The sequence below is a fragment of the Cryptomeria japonica genome, chromosome 11, assembly GCF_030272615.1.
Source record: "Cryptomeria japonica chromosome 11, Sugi_1.0, whole genome shotgun sequence".
NCBI lineage: Eukaryota > Viridiplantae > Streptophyta > Pinopsida > Cupressales > Cupressaceae > Cryptomeria > Cryptomeria japonica.
In genome coordinates, this window is record NC_081415.1 from 634,198,578 (window position 1) to 634,219,773 (window position 21,196).

The following is a 21,196-nucleotide window of genomic DNA, read 5'->3' on the forward strand; positions in this document are numbered from 1 at the left end:
TGTCCCTTTACCCCTGTTGGTAAACTCGGCTTCCTACACTCCACCAATCTGTCTCAACACCTCTGCAATCCCTATCTTCAATGGAACTTGATAAGGCAACAAGTAGGGGGTTCCTCTGAAACCATATACTCTCAAAATAGTAGAGACTGGATACAAATACATATCTCCCCAGTTATGAACAATCTTGATGTCCTCTACAAACTCTTTGGGCCTAAGGAATTCCAAGAGAGCCTTGGGAATCCTAGGGTTTTCTGCACATAACATCACTCTAATCTTAGATGCAAAGCATCTATCAAACTTCAGATAACTCGCATACTTTCTATCCCAAGATAGAACAATACTCCACAATTGCACTGGCATCTCCTCTTTATCCTTGACCTTAACCAGGTCCATCTCTTTTGCAAAATAATCTACCCCTTTGAAAAGAAACATATGCATCAACAAGGAATACCATCCAAATGGCTTGTTTACCTTACCATTTTTAATTCCTACTAGGCCTGCATGGATAGCATTAGTGAGGAAAGGAGCAAAGTCAACTGGTATGGCCAGGGAAGGGTTCAAAATTTTGGCAATCATTAACATATAATGGACTGGCATGTTTTTCTCAGCATCTTCCCCAAAAATTTGAAACAGTGTCCAGTACATACCCTTAGCTCTCAACGTAAACAGATTCAAGGAAAATGGCTCCATTGTGCTAGGGCCTACAACTATTAACCCCCCTATTTTGACAAAGAATTCTCTCAATGGGCCACTCCTAAGATGATCTCTTTGGGCATTGTAAACTTGGGTTAATGCCTCAAAATCAATAGGCTCAAGATCAATCAAAGCTTCACTAAGCTTGAAAACATTTCTAAATTCTTCATCCTTGATTTCAACAAGGGCTGATCCCTTTATGTTTTTGATGCATCTAGTAGCAGGGTCATAACTTTGTGCTATTAAGGTCAACAAATCAACGTCCATGAACACACCAGGGACCACAAGTTTTCCCACATCTAAATCCCAGAAACTATTCATAGGGGAAGAAGCATGTCTCTGACCAAAACCCACTTTAAACAAACTAAGACCAGATATCCCTATTTTAGTGTCCCTGAACCAATTTCCTTTATCATATAAACCAGCCCCAATTTTTAGACAGGGGTTCTTTGGTACTAATTCCTTAGCTCTAGCCCCGACATTGGTCGACAAGGTTAATTGCTCAATAAAATCATCACAAATATTTCGGTCCTGGTAATTTACCTTCCTTGTTAATTCTCTTCTGGGTCCCATTTTAAAAGTATGCGACTGAGCCAATTATCAATCAAAACAATGTTCTAACAGCACAAGACCACAATTCAGCAATCTTTAAGCAAAGGGTAAACAAAGAACAAGAGAACCTGATTTTTTGTTTGCAAACTTCTGCTCTGCACCAGCTCCCTCTGCAACTTCTTCTGTGAAATGATACCCTCATTCAATTGATGCAGGGATATATACGACAATTTGGCTCCTTAACTGCGACATTAACATTGCATGCTTCAGCCATCCCTTCAGAATTGAATTCATAAAAGAATTTGTAAATTTGGCTCCAACGGATCAAAACTACTCTGAGTATTTTTCACTTTGCTCTTTCATTGTTTTGCAGAGCGTAAAGCACTTGCAGGTTCATCTAATGAAATCACATCGACTGTCTGATCAATTAAAACTTGATCGACTTTTAGCTTTTGAATTTTCCTCATTTGGCGACGGATTGAAAAACCTTTTCGCTATTTCATGATAGGTAACCATCTTGCATCTTTTCCTTGTGAAATTGCACTAGCCATCCGATCAACTGAAACTTGATCGGTCTTTACTTTGTCTTAACCTAGTGGTTTATATTACTAACCGTGTTCAAATCGATTACCACTAACCGTCTTCGCCATTTCGCAAATGGTAACAAGCTGACATCTTTGTGTTGTGAAATAATGCCTGCCATCAGATCTTTCTTGAGATGCTTGTCCCTTATCAAACTGTTAGAACCTGCAGATGTGAGCCCTTTGAATCAATGCCTTCCACTTTGGCATTCGATCCCTTTTGGACAGACGTGTCAACCTCTTACTCGCTGAAAGACTTCAGCGGGATCCACTTCTTTCATTGCCACCTGTGCCTGACATATATCATCTTTATCTTCAGTTTGCGTCATTCTGTTTGTTGGGCCTACCACTTGGTCACCAAGTTTGTTCTTTGATTTACATGATCTGGAGGACATGTGTAACCTTTTGATTCATGATACCTACCTTCTGGACTGCTCACTTGGAATGCCACGTCATTTCGCCATTTTGTGAAAACTAACTCTCGAGCATCTTTGGGGTGCGAATCAACACAGGCCATTGATTACTCTCTGAACCACTCACCCTTTACTCATCAGAAAACCCACCAGCTTCTGGGACCCGCCACAACCTTTTGCCATTTCATAATAGTTAAAACACGTGCACTTTGATCTCACGAAATAATGAGGGCCATCCAATTAGATAGAACATGATCGGTCTTTAATCTTCAAACGAATCTTGGACGTTGGGCCCACCAAACTCTTTCCCTACTTTGCGAAGGGTAAAACTCGGTTATCTTTATCTTGCGAAACAACACGGGCCATCCAATCTCAGAGACTTGCACTGTTGTTAGTCTTTTTGCTAGCCACTTCACTTGGGCCCACCATCTTTTCACCATTTCACAACTTGTAAACCATGGGCATCTTTAGGTTATGAATCAATGCGAGTCATTGATCTCTTTGCAAACTGATTGCCTTTTAGCCAAGGGAGAAGTCCTTATTGTTGGGTCCTGCCAAACCTTTTTGCTATTTGGCAATAGGTAACTTTCAGGCATGTTGAGTTTGCGAATCCACGCGGGCCGTCCGATTGACTGAGAGTTGATCAAATTTTACAAGGCCCGAGGAACATTAGAAAAGGCAGATTTAAAGGTGAATAAAATTTAAAACATTTAAAGGGACTGCCTAGGTAAATAGCAATGGGGGGAACACTTTGCACAACAAAAGGACCCATCACTTAAATGAATAAAGTAACGTAGGATTAGAAACCAAAGGTTTTTTCTTAAAAACTGAAGCGACTTAAAACCCACAACCCTGAACTCCTTAGGACTTAAAACAATTTTTGAAGCAACTAAGGCATACCAGACTCAAAATTTTCAAAAACCTAGCCAATTATGGATTGAGAACATCCATTTTTAAAATAGTGATAACACTTCTATCTGATGAGAAGGAGCATGCTATGGATAGACATGTTTGGTGACTGGTTAAAGTGTTCCACTAGAAGAGAAGCAAAGTGCAAGGTTGTTGATAGACCGGTTTGAGGGTTTAACTGACAGGGTTAGTGAGCCAATAGATGAACCTGGTAATGGAGTTGGTCGGTGACACAATCCATATTGACACAGTTCTTCAAGTAGAGGTGGATGCCGATATGGATGCCACATGGAGATGAAGTATCAAGCTCACAGAGGTCGGTGAAGTGCCGCGTAGGGATAGGTGTTTCTACAGGTGTGTATTTAATATGGAGCTCATGATTTGTGGATCAAATTAGAAGAGCGTGGCTCGAGGAAGAGTGAATGACAGAGAAAGATCAGGGAGTTGTTGGCACTTGAATCGAAGCAAGGAAATCAGATTGTAGGAGAACCTCAAGAAGGAAACAACTGAGATATTTATGGCATTCTGATAGTTGCAGGTTGATATACAGGACTGTGGTTGCTAAGTTTAGAAAATGTGTATTGGAAGACATGCTAATGGTAGTGATGTGCAGATAGATGTCTGGGAGATCAGATCAAATGAGATCTGATTGGATTTGGGTTGTCTCGAGGTTGATGGGAAAACCCTTACCGCTTGAATTTGAATTTGCTTTTGGTGGGAAAACCAGGTTATAAGTATGCGAGCCAAAGATATTGTTTGGAACTATTGAAGGCGAGAGTATTTCCACTAGATGAGGGTGTGTTGCTTCATGTAAGGAGAAATTAGTCAAGTGCTCATCAAGAAGAAGAAGAAGAGACTGAGTGTGAGGAAGAACAAGGTTGAAGTGTTCAACTGACAACAGAGGTGCATAACTGATAATGACCATACTGACAGAGAATAAGTGAAGGAAACTATAGAGAGGGCATGTATAGAACCAACATAAGATAGTACTGGTGGAGAGCAGCAGAGCAGCAGAGAGAAGAGGCAACCGGAAGGTAGAACCGACAGAGAGAGAATTGGCAATGAACTAGACAAGAGATCCAACAGAGAGATTTGAGGAAGAGTTACAAAATCTATTTGTAACAAGGCTATTAAATGGCAAATGATTATGTTTTGTATTGACTGAGTTGGAGCTCAGTGTAGGGGTTGTATCTCCTTGGGTTGGTTCCCTAAAAATAGGGGTTGGTGCCCTAAATTAGGGGTTGTAGCTTCTTAGGTTGGTGCCCTAAAATCAAGGTTGGTGCCCTAAATCAGGGGTTGGTTCTCCTTGGGTTGGTGCCCTAAATATTGTAATCAGAGATTCATTGTGAGGCTGGATTGGAGAAGTAGTCTCTAGCAACATTTCTCACCGAGGTTTTTCCCATCTTGGGTTTTCCTCGTATATATTGGTGTTATGAGATGTTCCTTTTTGTGTGATTGCATTTGTGTTAGTCTCCCCACTAATTGATAAGTCTGCATTGAGTTAGATTTGATACTTGGTATGCTCAAGATTGAGAACCACTGATTCACCCCCCTCTCAGTGGTGCATTGTGTTTAACAAGCACATGGATTTTGACAAGGAAAACCTGGTTAAGGGGAAAACCATGGTGGGAACCTACCCACAATATGATGATACTCTGTAGTAGTATGTGTAAATATTAAAATGGGGAATGCACATGCATTCATGCACATTTCCTAGAGCTCACTGCTCAAATACAAAGAAAGGGCTACAACCCCGAGGGAGGCTCACTGCCTAACAAAGATCGAACAACAATCCAAATTACATGAATTGAAGGAATAACATATCCAAATGCTTGATCATAGTTTCGGCACACTGTTTGCACAACAACACTTCCTTTCTCTTCTCCACTACCGAATGATGAATTCACTTGTTCACTCATACAATACTCTCATAGATCATAGATCTAACCACATACACTTGCAGACACATATCCTACATAATTACAACACTTATTTATACAAATCATCAACCTTAACCTTAAGGTCGGCTCAACATATAAGACCTAATTACAAAATTATATCACATAATACATAAATCCATAACCAGAACAATACAATGTCGATAAGGACATAGCATGGACCCAAATCAAATCCTCGAACACACAAAACCACCGAATAATTTTCTTAGATCATCTGCAACACGGTAAACCACCAAAGATGTTGCATAACATGAAGAATACCATTGGACCAATAAGATCTTCAATAACACGAACCACGATTAACACGGACCACCAAAATGCATAGCACACGATCAAAGAACATCAACAAGCAACGTGAATTCCATCGCAATAACTGCAACAACTTGGATAACAAGAATTATCATTATTCTATCACCGAAGCTCAAGAACACCAACTAACAAATTGAAAGATATTCTTGTGAAGTTCCAAAGTGTGAACCACCCGATCAGAGGAAACACATGAACATCCAAAACATTCTCCAAAATCTGCAACTCAAGATATAATCATTTAAGAGAAATATCGATCAAATACCACAACTTTGCAACACTGAATATTGAAAAACCACTCCACATATCAGACCACATAACTCGACCAAATCACCTTCTGGAACACTGAAAGTCATACTGAATCAACTAGAGATAAGTATCTTAAAACCCATTAATCTGTATCAGAACATCTGCAATAGATCAACCCAACCAACTCTTTGCAACAAACCAATTATTTGCAACACAGGGATATGTTTACTGGACCATTGTTGTTCATGTTCTTGCTTCTGTAGTATTTTCCACTATGACCTAGTTTGTTGCATGCATGGCAAATAAAACTTCTTTGCATAGGCTTGAAGTTCATCTAATTTGGTCTCATCCTACATTGGTTAGAAATGTGCCCAAACATTCCACAAGCATAGCATCTCTTATTCTAAAAGTTATTTATGACTACTTTGCACATGTTTGACTTATGACCAAAGTTGTTGCATATGAAACATTAACTGGTAAAGGTAGAACCATTTTTCATCATGTTATTCATCATCTCAGTATTAATCTTACTTATGTATTGACTTGCCATATGACCAAATTTACCACAAAAAAATATTTACCATTAAATTTATAGGCATTAGGATGTCTTATCAGGGGTTTCTTGTTCTTCAGATGATTGCTTTGTCCAAAATTGGAGGATTCTCCTTTCACAAATCCAAGTCCTCGCATGTCTTTCCCATGTCTTTGAATTTCTAGCATCTCATCCAACTGGGCTGAGCTATCTTTTAAATTTTCTTTGTAATCATTAGTAGTAGAAAGCTAATCTCAGAATTATGATATGCCTTTCAAGTTCTTGTCCATCATTCTTGCATTGCACCAATTCAAGTTTCAATTGATCATTCTCATATGTCAATCTGCAACATTCATCAGATATGTCCTTGAACAACTAAGTTAGATTTTCTTCACTCTTCTTCTGGTCTTTGATTTCCTTTGTTAGCTTCATCACAATTGATTGCATCTCATTCTTCAGGGCTGCATTATCTCTAGCAAGCTTCTCACATTCATCTATCTTATCTTGAAGGGCTTGATTATCAACGCTTTGATCTTCTTTCTCCTTGAGTTTATCCATTAGCTCTTTTCTCTTTTCTCTAGAAGTGCTCACTTTATCTTTGAATGTCTCAATGAAGTCTTCAGTTGCATTCAAATTTCTTTTCAAAGAACTTACTTCATTTCTAGCTGCATCAAGATCCTCAAGTGTCACACTAAGTTGTCTTTGCAAACGAGAGTCCATTGATCCAATCTTCCAGATCTTCCTCAAGCTATTAGGATTCTTCTGAGGAACTAAGCTCTGATACCAATTGTTGGAATCAATGAACATTGAGATGGGGGGGGTGAATCAATGTTATGCAATTTAGAAGTTTATTAAACTAATTCTTAAACCACCAGATTTATAAGAAAAAAATTAAATTGCAGAAACTCAAAGAAAACAACAAAACAACCATAACACCAGAATTTTTACGTGGAAACATGGTAAGGGAAAAAACATGGTGGGATTTGAACCCACAATATTATTATACTATAGCCAGAAGTATGATAATATTACATATGGGGAATGCACTTGCATTCAGGCACACTGCCTAGAGCTTGCTGCTCAATTACAAACAAGGCTACAACCCGGAGGAAGGATCACTGCCTTATAGGATATTACGATTGATTACAATAGAGAATGAAATGAAGTATAACATCTAAATATGCCAAAATGTAGTTCTGATTAGGATCAGACTATCTTCTGCAACTGATCTGTCTTTCTGCTCTGTTTTCTTCCTTTGTCACTCATCGGACCACCAAAACCTTCAATCACATTCACTAGACTTGCAAAGTCACTCATATAGATTTTCTTTGCTCATAACATCCCTCAGAATGATCAACCAAGTTGATCTTATATATCTGGACCAACAAAAGGAATCATTAACCATGTCGACTTCCAAAAACCGCATAACACACAACATGAAATGTGTATCACCAATTCAGCTCAATCCGACCACAAGTCCAAATGCAGACCAAAACACAAAGATAGTAAGCTTCCCATAAGTTGACCCAATCACCTTTAACATGAAATTGATCACCGACATCAACCCAACAAATCCGCAACACACGTTACATCAAAATATCTCTACTTAACTGAATTACTGGATACCAAACCACTAAACTTGCTCATGAATCAACACCAAATATGTTTTCTGAATTGAGTTGCCATCAATGACAAACCCTTAGAATTTTCCATGCATCATTCTTCACCGGAACAATGTCTCTTGCCAACAATCTCCTCCTTTAGCATTGATGGAAACACTGTGAAAAATGAATTGTACACTCAAGAATGCAGAACTTCAAAATTTCAAACTCACCAAGAATCTACAAGCTCCACCTAAGAATTAGCAACATTTTTCACTCTGCCCCTCTCCCCCTTTGACAACAATGCCAAAGATAGGAACATGCCAAAATTGATATACAAGTATATGTACAATTTCTCACAAGAATTTGAATATCTGCAAAAATAGTTGTAAGGGACAAAAAATGGTTATCACATGCTTTCTTCAAGCTCTCCAAAATGCTGATCATCCCACTGAAAAGGTAGGCATGCATCTCTGCTCCTTGTGTATAAGCCTCAGCTTATTCAATGCATCCTTAGCATATTGCATGCTACTCATCAAAGAATCTATCAAGGGAGTGATAAGCCTCCTTAAATATGCTACTCTACCCAAAACTCTTTCCTTCTCCTGATTTAAACTCTTAATCTTAGTCATTACACTCAAAACTTGAGGTTCAAAACTGCTAGCTGGGAATGATTGAGGTGTGTATGACTATGATATGCTAGCTAGCTGGCCTTCATACTCTCCAATTTTCTTGTCGATGTCTATAGTAAACTTTGGCAAAATTAGACATGACTTATATTGTTGGCAATATAAAGAAGGAAGACTGAGAGGGAGGAGGGTGAATCGGTTTTCACCAGATTAAATCAATTAAGCACAATCTTAGATCTAATCAACTGCAATAGAAATAAGGAAAACCACAATAACAAAAACCCACATAACACCAATACTTTTGATGTGGAAAACCCAGTCAAGGGAAAAACCATGGTAGGAACCTACCCACAATAAGATGATACTCTGCAGTAGTATGTGTAAATATTACAATGGGGAATGCATATGCATTCAAGAACACTAACTAGAACTCACTGCTAAAATTAAAATGACCTAGAAGGCTCCAACCCTCAGGGAAGGTTCACTACCTTACAAAAAGATTCAGATTATAATCCAGAAAGAATGAACTGCAAAAATTACATTTGGTAATGCCTGATGACAGTTCTGGTTAAGCTCAAATGTCTTCCCTTCACCAATATATTCTCAACACACCATACCAAAAGATGAATTCACTTGTTTGCATATACACCACTCTATGATAATGCAAACTCAACACCTATGACCCAAAATTACATGAATATTACACCCATTTATACAAATCATCAACCTTGACTACAAGGTTGGCCAAACCCTTAACACCTAATTACATAATTAGATCACATGATACATAAATCAACCACCAGACCAATACAATTCCATAGACAACATAACATGGACCTAAATCAACTTCTCAAATATGCACCACCATGAGAAATCTCGCCAAGATCAACTACAACACGTTACACCACCAAAACACCACATAACATGAAGAATATCATCGGACCATGAAGATCATCAAGAACTCACACAATAATCAATGTGGACGACTGAGATAAATAGGACATGATTAGGAAACACCAACAAACACATTAGAACCATCCACAATAGCTGCACCAACACCACTTATGCAAATCTTCATCGATCAACACGCTAATGTTCAAGAACAGTCAACAACATCAACTTGGATAAGAAAGATATATTTCAGAGCATGAAATCATGAATCACTTGAAATGAAGATACACATGAACATCCAAAACATTCTCTAAAAAACTGCAACACAAGATATGATCATATCAGAGGTCACCAGATAAAAAAATAGACTCTGCTAGCCACTGAACAAAGAGACCTAAACCTCAAACCCAATCAAATGATATGATCAAGTAAACTTCCAAATCACTGAAATCAATAATAAATGAAGTATTCTGGTATCCCAAATATACAAACCAACTAGATCAAATCATTGCAATCATTGGATCACCAAATAAATTCTCTATAATACCAAAACATAGGAATATGTTGACATCAATGACAACAACATATCCTAGCAACAACAATGTCCAACAATCTCCCCCTTTGTCATTGATGGCAACATATAAATATGAAAAACAATCAACGCAAAGGAATAGACCAACATCAACAAAATCCAATAGGCTCCCCCTAAGATCATGCACACAAAGCTCCAAAGATAAAATAATTTTTCACATGCTTCTCTCCCCCTTTGACAACAATGCCAAAGATATAAACTGATCAAGCTTCTCTCCCCCAAATAACATAGGAACAACTCTACAAAATTCACTAACTACTTCAGCCGAGTAGCAACATCAACTCATCAACCCAGATAAAGAGATAAGATTGTGAAGTCCATAGGATTGATGCATCTCAATGCACCTAGTTCTCATCAGGAGGGGCAGAGACCCCTAATTTATCAGACAAATACACAAATGTATTTGCAGGCAAAGGCTTTGTGAAAATATCTGCAATCTAATGTTTTGTAGATACATACTCCAGTTTTACTTCTTCATCACTAGATTTCTCCCTTAAGAAATAACACTTAATTGATGTATGCTTAGTTTTATAATGCAGTACCAGATTCTTGGAAATATTAATAGCACTTGAAATATCATAGTAAATAACAATAGGCTCATCATACACAACTCTAATGTCTTTCAACATCTGTTTCATCCAAACTACCTAAGTATAATTTGTAGTAGTAGAAATATATTCAGCTTCGACAATAGATAAAGATATAGCATCTTGTTTTTTGCTCACCCATGACACCAACTTCTTCCCCAAAAAGAAAGCTCCACTGGTAGTGCTCTTCTGGTCATCTACATCACCTGTCCAATCAACATCAGTATAGGCACATAGCATAAAATCATCATTCTTTAGATACCACAACCCATAGTCAGTAGTTCCCTTCAAGTATTTAAAAATTCTTTGAACAACCGTAACATGAGTCTCTTTAAGATCAACTTGAAATCTAGCACAAAGACACACAACATGCATAATATCTAGTCTAGTATGAGTCAGGTACAATAGTCCACCAACCATAGATCTATACAAGGTCTAATTCACTTTCTTAGATTCATCATTCCTAGATAACTTGCATCCAGTCACCATAGGAGTTCCAACATGTTTAATATAAGCTAACCCAAATTTATTCAACAATTCCTTCACATATTTAGATTAACAAATGAAAATACCTTTATTGGTCTGAGTCATCTGCAATCCTTAGAAGAATTTCATCTTATCTATCATAGACATCTCAAATTCCTTTTTCATATCATCAACAAACTTCATACTCAAATCATCATCTCCTCCAAAAATAATGACATCCACAAATACTTCAACAATCAAAATGTTATCATTCTCAACCTTAAAGTATAAGTTACTATCAGTAGTACCTTTGCAAAATCCCAACTTCATCAAATACTTATCTAATCTTGTATACCAGGCTCTAGGGGCTTGCTTCAGTCCATACAATGCTTTCTTCAATCTGTATGTCATGTCTCCTACATTTGATAAATAAAATCCTTCTGGTTTCTCAATGTAGACTTCCTCCTCAAGATCACCATTCAAAAAGGCTGACTTGACATCCATCTGATAAACTTTGAAATTATTGTAAGCAACATAAGCTAGCAGTAATCTAACAACTTCAATTCTAGTTACAGGAGAAAAAGTTTCTTCATAATCAATACCTTCTATCTAAGAGCATCCCTTACATACCAATCTTGCTTTGTTTCTTACCACTTTGCCAACTTCATTTAGTATATTCCGGAACACCCATTTAGTGCCAATCACATTTTTGTCTTTAGGTCTCAAAACAAGCTCCCAAGTGTTATTCTTTTCAATTTGATTCAACTCCTCCTCCATAGATTTTATCCAATTCTCATCCTTACATGCTTCAACAACATCTTTAGGCTCAATATTAGAAATCAGACATATCTCTTTAGCAGCAAGTCTTCTCCTAGTCATCACACCCTTTTTCTTATCACCAATAATCTAATTCTCAGAGTGATTCAATTTTACATACCTCAGAGTCTTTGGATTGTTCATTTTCTCAGGCTCTTGAAGTGCTTCATTGGCAGGAGAAATATATAGATTAACTATCTCTACCAGATTAATCTTCTTTAGGATCTCAGTCTGTGCAATCTTAGAGACAATATCCTATTCATCAGTCTCATATCCGCATGCTCTGATCTTCTTATCAAAACATTCATCAAATTTTACATTTTCACTTTCTACTACCTTTTTCAACCTCTTATTGTAACATCGGTAGGCCTTGCTCTTAGTAGAATATCCCAAGAAGATTCCTTCATCACATCTTGCATCAAACTTTCCTACATCCTCATCTCTTTTTATATAACATTTGCTTCCAAAAACTCTAAAATATCTAACTGTAGGAACATGACCAAACCATAGCTCATAAGGAGTCTTACCAGAATCACCTTTTATATGCACTCGGTTGAATGTGTAAACAAAAGCACTAACAAATTCCTTCCAAGGTTTACACAATATTTCATTCAATCAACATCATTCTAACAACATCCAAGATTGTTATGTTCTTCCTTTCAACAACTCCATTTTTTGAAGGGTTCTAGGAGCAGATAACTGTCTTCTAATTCCATTCCTCTCACAAAATGTATCAAACTCACCAAACGTGAATTCTCCTTTGTCAGATCTCAAACACTTCATCTTCAATCCTGTCTCAGTTTCCACCTTTGCTTTGAATATCTTGAATTTCTCCAATGCTTCTGATTTTTCCCTTAGAAAATTCACCCACATCATTCTAGACTAATCATCAATCATCAACATGAAATACCTGTCACCCTGCATGATTCTCACTCTAGTAGGACCACACAAGTTAATATGCACAAGATCTAATAGTCCATTAGATGTATACAATTTGCTTTTAAATGATGTTCTTGTTTGCTTTCGCAACTAACATTCTTTACATACTAGATTAGAGGGCTTCACAATCTTAGGAAAATTTCTAACATATTGAATAAAACTTATCCTTACCATATAGTCAAAGTTAACATGACACATCCTCCTATGCTACAACCAACTTTCATCTATATGAGCAATCAAATAACTTTTCTCACCAACATTCAGATGAAAGATATTACCTTTAGTTTTAGTCCCTGTTACAATCTATATACCAAAGGCATTCAAAATCTTGCATTTACCATTCTTGAATTGAAAATCATATCCTTTGTCAACCATGTATCCAACACTCAAAAGATTATGCTTTAATCCTTCAACATATAAGACATCATCAGTATTATTCTTACCATGAATCACACAAGCTTTATCATCTCCAAATCTTACTATTCCACCATCATACCTTTCCATACTTACAAATTTACTCTTATCACCTATCATATGATGTGAACAACCACTGTCAATTACCCATTCATCTTTCTCTTGAATCTTAGTAGCCAAATATTTGTCCTCAACAATGTAGCTTGTAGGATTCACTGGTACTGGATCATCTTCTTTGATAGCAATAAACACAAATCGATCTCCTGAATTCACATTGTCTGATTCTTCGTCTATCACACCTTCATTAGTAGCATAATAGCATCTCTTCTAATTTCTATACTTCTGGTAGGGTTATCATACTTATCATGCTTCTCATATCTATCATTCTTATCAAATCTATCATGTCTTTCATTCTTATCATGCCTAGACATTGTTTTAGGACACCTAGAAGCAAAATGTCCCATCTTATTACAAGAGAAATATTTTAAAGGTAACTTTCCATCATACTTATCTGCTCCCTTAGGCAATCTCTGAGCAATAAGTACTTCAAGCTCATCCAACTCTTTCTCTTGTTCTTCCATCTCTCTTATTTCTCTTTCATATCTTCAAATCCTAGATGAACTCTCTCCCAGATCATATGGTTGCTTCTTGGATTTAGAGGCTTTGAATGTAGTCTCAGATTTACCATGTGATTCTCCAAATTCTCTCAACTCAAATGCAACTAGCTTACCAACCAACATATCTCTTGTCACAATATTCACACTCCGGATCTCATCAATAGCAGCAACTTTAGCTTTATAAGAAGAAGGGAAGTATCTCAATACCTTATCAACAATCTCATCTTCCTCAAGGGTTCCATCAACACATCTGATGTTCATAAAAATCTCATTCACTTTAGCCATAAAGGAAGTTATGTTATCATCTTCTCCCATCTTTAATGTTTCATATTTTCCCTTCAAACTCTGCAATTTAGAAACTTTAACTTATGCATCTCCTTCATACAATACCTCAAGATTTTTCCATATCTCATGTGCAGTTTGAAGTCTCGTCACATTAGTCATCTTTAAATAATTCAAAGCACTCAGCAATGCTTCATTAGCCATTATGTTATGTTCAACTTCCTTGATCTCATCAACAGTAACTGGTCCATTTCGAGGAACATTGTAAACATTCTTTGTAATCTTCCTATAATCTTCACTAAGGCACTTCAAATGAACTTCCATCCGGTCCTTCTAGATAGTATAATTATTTCCATCAGATCTAGGACTTAGGAGCCGACTCCTCCATCTTATATTGATAATAAGATTTGTACATCAAATCATCACTAGGAAGCATAGGCCCAACTAGAGTAGGCCAAAAATGGTCCAACAAAAAATCCCCATGGGCTACCAATGGTCGATATCTAGTATCCTAGACAACATATATCAAGCCCTCATGAGGAAATTTTAAACACTTATTAATCACCAAGGGGACCACTTCCATGGTGAACAACTAGGGGAACCTAGTTTGAACCAAAAAGGTCCAATTAAGGAATGATACCAAATGTGCTTGATATAGCCTTTGGTCTCATAAGGACTATCAAGGTGATATTTCCTAAAGGACTAAGAGATAACCTGTTATTCATGTAAAGGGTAGCACGACACTCATCATAGCTTGGCCTATGCCAACCATTAACAAACACGATATCCTCTGTAATAATATCAACTTTGTATGATGGATCAATCATCACACCTATAATGGTTTGACCATTTAACTTCATAGGGATGTATAGAGGACTAGGTTCTCCACAATAAGGGGCATCTAGAGGGGTGAAATATATATCGATGGTTCTTGCACTCTAGCTAGGAGGTGAGATCGGAGTGATAATAACCATATTAACATACAACCCTTCTCTTGATTGCAGATACGAAGATGATGTAGAGATGAAATTAGATGAATGAGGTGAAAAAATATTTGTGTAGATTTGCAACTCATTGTTTGCCTTGTCATTAGACTTATTAGGCTTCTATTTTCTCTCACTAGCCTATATAGCTCCATTGTCTATATGGTCATGGACAAGATGTCTAAGATGAATACAACATTTAGTATCATGTCTAGGCACATGGTGATACTGACAAATTTTTTGAACCATTATACCACTGAGGGTATAGTCTGTTGTCGAGAAAAGGTTTGATCTCAAGAAGGGTTATCAAATTATCCTTTAATAATCTTTACATTATGCTCAAATAGGAATCATTTAACTTAATAAAGACACTATTTTGTTGTGGTTCTTAAATGGATCTCTCAATCAATTGAGGTACAGTAATGACATTGGCCAAGAACTTGTTCTTTCTAGACCCTTCCATGGAAGACATACCCCCAAAGCTGCTGGCACAAGAATTCAAAGTAGATTCTCTAAATTGTATCACCATGTGCTATTAATTAGTGAGTACAAAATATAGATTAGCAAAGTTTTTATATTGGTTAAGAGACAAATTTTCTCTTCTCAATCCCAACTGTATATTTCCAATGAAAATTCTTTGTAGGTCACTATTAGATAGAAGGGAAAATGGAATTTTGGTAGAGATAGATTGGTATCGAGAAATAAAATCAGTAACCTTCTCATTCAAATTTTTCTTACAATGAACAAGTTGGCTATGGTGACCTTGCTATCAATGTTTTCCTACAACCATTTGAGAAATAAGTCCATGAGCTAATCAAATATTTGAATGGAGTGATCCGGGAAGGAACTATACCATTCCAATGCTGTTCCCTTATGGGATTAAGATAATAGTTTGAGTAGGGCAAAATCCAAACTATGTTAGTCACTACACATGATCATGAAAGAATTAATATGTACATTAGGATCCCCTTCTCCATTAAATCGATCAAACTTTAATACCTCAACCCCCCAAGGAAGGATGATATTAAGGATACTCAAGTCAAGTGGGCTCTTGTGATAATAAGCGAGCAGTAAAGAGTGACTAGAGGTGGATGCAATTTTTTTAAGCTGTTGTTACAATTGTCCCATGTTCTATAGTATAGTGTTTAACATGGGAATAAAAAACAAAGGGGGTGAAGGTGCGCCATGCATAGCAGCAGCTGTATAGGTATTGTGACTACCACCTCTGCCAACACAAGATGAGGTTCAATACTACCACAAGGGATAGTACCAGTCCTAGTATTGACATTGACAAAAGAAGCATGATCTGGAGCAAAAGAAGTGGTAGAACTACTGGACATACCCATGTAACGTAGGTGACTACTGGAGATATTGATGCTAGGAATTAAGGGATCAATCGTAGGTCTAGTGCCAACCATGTGTACTTCACTCTAGGTATGTCAACACAAATATAATAACTAGTAGTATTGAATTGACTACCCTGAGAAGGAGCATCTACAAGGGGCACATACTCTTAACAATTAAGGATAATGCCCTCAACATCTCTAATCTCCACTATCTAAGATTAATATATCTCTTAAAGTATTTATCACATTCCTAGTCTAAGGGAGAACATTTTCTTTGTTTAAGAATCCTTTGAAGTCTCCCAAGTTCTCATCTAATGATTGAATCTAGTCAAACTAAATAGTGACTATGAAATAATGATCAATAGTAGAAGGAGATCTCAGGGGACTAATTGTAGGGGTAGTGTTTTGTGATCTAGATGTAGAAGAGCCCCTAGTTGTAATACTCTTAAGGGGATGAGATGCAAAGAGATCACTTGGATTTGACATGTCTATGAATATTGGACTAGGCCAAGTAGGACTGTAGCGATCAAGAGGGATACTCTATTTGTAAGTCCTCCTTATTACAAGTTAGGGTTGCCATTGCACCAAAAGATCGACTTGCCAATGCCCGATACAACCACTAGAGTTATAGAATCTATAGGAGGCCGTTAAACCATGTCACGAATCCCTATGAGGGATGCTGGCCCATTGCCAACAATCCCCCTCTCAACATCACTCGCCGTGACCTACATGATTTAAAACTGTGACCAATCTCTGATACCACTTGTTATAAGCTAGGGTTGTCGTTGCACCAAAAGATCAACTTGTCAATGCCCGATACAACCACTAGACTTATAGAATCCATAGGAGGCTGTTAAACCATGTCATGAATCCCCACGAGGGATGCTGGTACACTGCCAACACTCCTTACAATAACCCCAATGGTATTCTAAGCGATAAAGGTCATAGACACACTCTACAACACTTTGAACACAATAGAAGCATGAAATAAAGGATTCTAACACAAAGTATTACTTAAGAAAAAAATTCACAAAGTTTTAACTTACTTTAGGCAAACTTCTCGAACATACACATACACACATAATTAAATAATGTTAAGATGCTTTCACTTGGGTTCACCAAAATGTGGAGGAGGAAATTTGACACCCTCAAGTGATGAAAACCTGGAGGAGCAAATAGACCTACTCAACCTCACTAAACTAGCACTTTGGTGAGCCATGAGATACATACAACTAACTACCCAAACTTATAAGAGAAAATTACTAGATAGAAGGTCTGTCAAACTACCAAACTTGAAAGGATTGGTCATAGAGACTCTCTAGTAATCTCTACATAGTCTCTGCCCAAGGATGCATGTGTAGGTTGAGGATGATAGCATGGTGCGCTAACGTCCTGTACGAATACAACATAGATACATACATAGAAAGTATAGAGAAACTTAATGATAAAATTCAAGATGTTCTAAATAACATAAACATAGAAGAATAAGAACATTAACTAGAGATGAAATAAAGAACAAACTTATATTAATCCCACATTTGGAGCTTCCAACACAATAACTCTTGCTTTAGAAAAACCCACACACAAACTAGAGATGAAAAATGTTGGGGCTACGTTTAGAGGTTTGCCGCAATCAGACCTCCACTTTGGTGTTTCCACTTCCATGGACAACCAAATAGATAGATAGATGAAAATTTTAATAGAATGGAAATGAAGACACAATAAATATGCTAAATTGAGATACAAAGAAGACAAGAAAATTGCCTTCCACACCCAAAATGAAGGACTTGTTGGATGATGAAGAAGAAGAATGAAACCCTCTCCACAACACCATGATAGTAAAAGTACGAAGCATGAATATGATAATGTGAGAAAGATAAAAAATCATGCTATGGAGCCAATAGTGCCGAAAGTTGTAAGTAAAATATTCAAGAGAGTGCTTGAGAAGTTAATTCAAATGCTTCAGAGTTTGATCCTAGATGTTAGAGAGTGAAAATGAAGCTCTAAAAGAATGATATGCATGTTGGAAGTGAAAACCAATGTCAGTGAGCATAGGAAGAGGTATTACAAGCTCTACCAATCACAGGTGTTCTCCAAATGGTATGAAGGAGTTCTCCAAATGCTATAAAGAAAAGGTGCTTATGTAGCATAAAATTGTGCAAGGTTCAATTTATGACACTATAGAAGGTTAAATAGTTTATTTGTTGGGAAAGGTCTAGGGATTGGCATATAATTTGGGAAAGATGATAGACAACCTAAAAAAAAATGATATAGCTAATGAGATCCTGAATATTTTATAGAATTTTGGCAGTCCCATTTGGCTCCCAAATCCTGATGCCTTCCTGAAAAGACTAGAGATTGCTTCCATATCCTCTTGGTCTTCGTTTGAGTAGAATGTAGTCATTCTAAAAATCCTTGATTTGAATTTTTCCCTTCCAACCTATGCTCCATTCTCACCTCTTTCCCTTTAATGCATATTTAATTTCTATATTTATGTGAATTTGAGAGTTTATTTTATTTTGTGATATAGTTTAAGGGTTGCAAACCTTATAAAATAATATAGCATTATATAAATTATTGCTAGATGTAGAATTAAGTGTATCTTTTATTCATGTCATTTATATAATAATATAAAACATGTACTATATGACATAAAAAGATATCATCACAAGTAGGATAATTTTTTGTCATCTATAGGTGTATTGCATTTAAAATAGGGATAATATCATTAGAAGGATGCACACCATTATTAGTTTCCATCTAGTGATGAAGTAAGCTATAAAAATCATTAGAAGGGTGCACAATATAATTAGATTATATGTTCACCTACCTCTAGATGGTGGGTGTTTGATGCACATGTTTGAGTAAAAGGTGTTAACTATGAGAAAGTTTAAAGTGAAATGCCTAATTCTATTTTTAATTTTTTTTTATTTCTATGAGTTTCAAGTGAAATATATTCATCTAGACATGTTTTTCCCAAACCTATTTGATTGAATATCCTACATATGCTCCACATGAAGGACACTTGGTTTTGGCTGAAATCTGTTCAATTGAATATGTTTCACTCAAAATTGTCTTGGTAGAAATATTTTTTTGTTGACCGAAAGTGTGACACATGTTTGTGCTTTAACCATAATATTTCATGAAAATAATTATACCCTAGCCTTGTAGAAATTTTGAAAATAAATGGAAATGAACCCAAACAATTCACTCTTCATAAAAATCCTTCAATTATTCCATAAAAATTACTTGAAAAAATCTTCAAGTTTTAAAACTATTTCTTCTTTCTTTAAATTGCATGATAAAAATTGATAATTCCAAAATTAATATTTAAATTTATTATTTTCTTTATAATAGATCTTCCTTTTCTTTCCCAAAACTTAAATTAAAACCTAAAAACCAAAGTAAAATATAATAATGCATTCTTAACAAAATAAAATAATATTTAAATAATCTTATTCTTCTTCATGATAAATTAACAATATTATTTTTTTCAAATTTTCATAATAAAAGAATTTACTTTTGAAACTATATATATATATATATATATATATATATTTAGCAATAAAAATAATATAATAATTTATTTCTTTTATTCTTTTTCTCTAAAGTTAGTTGGCATAAGGGAGTCGTAGCTCATAAATTAAATTAAATTAAAATAAAGATTACACAATACTATATGGTAACTCTAGGAGTGCCACAAAATAATATAAAAAACCCTTGACCACATTCATGTAAGGAAGTTAAGGTAGTAGAACAACTTCCTACACTAATCTTGGGAGGAGGGTAATGCAAAAATTTTATAGATTTTTACAATAGTTACAAAAACTTAACAAAGAAAAAACATAAATAGCATGCATACCCCAACACATTGATTTATGTGGGGAAAACCCTATCAGGAGAAAAACCCCACACCAAAAAACATCAAACATATTATTAAAAAATAAACAATAAATTATAGTATACTTGTAGAGCAAGATTCTAACATGAATACCACCAATGGAGATCTAGAGGCAACTCAACAACTATCAGACTCTTTGAATACAACAAAATACACAGGTGTAATACAATACCCTCATAATATTTGGTTTCTTTTTAAGGCAAATAAAAAACACAAAATATCCATCATTAGATCTATGACCTAATGATAAACAAATAGGATTCACAATGCAACCCCTCATGCTCACATAACAATAGTAACCTTTATAAAAATAGGCCGAGAAGGAGAAAAGAATAATGGAGGGAACAACGGAGGGAATAGCATTTGCAGGGGGAATTTTGAATTTGGGAAATGGAGGGAACAACAATGCTGGGTCCTCTGGATCTGAATCCACTGCATCTCGAGGACAAACAACTGATGATGAGGATGGAAGACAGGATGGGGACCCATGAACATGGGACCCTCCTCCCAATCCTAAAAAAGTTAAAAAACATGCAAGATTCTTACCCCAAGACGGTGCAGGCTATTTTAGGTTCAACCAAGGAAGGGCGAATACCTAAACCTTGGAATAGCCTCTTCGCTAGACATGCCTCTGGTAAACCGACTGGTAAATCCTCTCTCCCCTTTGTGAAGGATATATCAGACAATAGAATAGGTAAACTTGCGATTGAGATTCCTGATTTGGTTATTGATCATAGCATCTCCTTAATGACTCTCTCTTTGGTGGGAAAATTTGTCAGACCCTGACCTAATATTGAGGATGTTAGATCCTTTATTAAAAGAAAATGGAGAATGAAAGGACAAGTTGAAGTTTCTACCCTGCCAAGGGGTTTTTTTGTGTTTTCCTTTTCATGCGGGGAAGATTTGGAAGCCGCTCTAAGTGGAGGCCCCTGGATGTTTG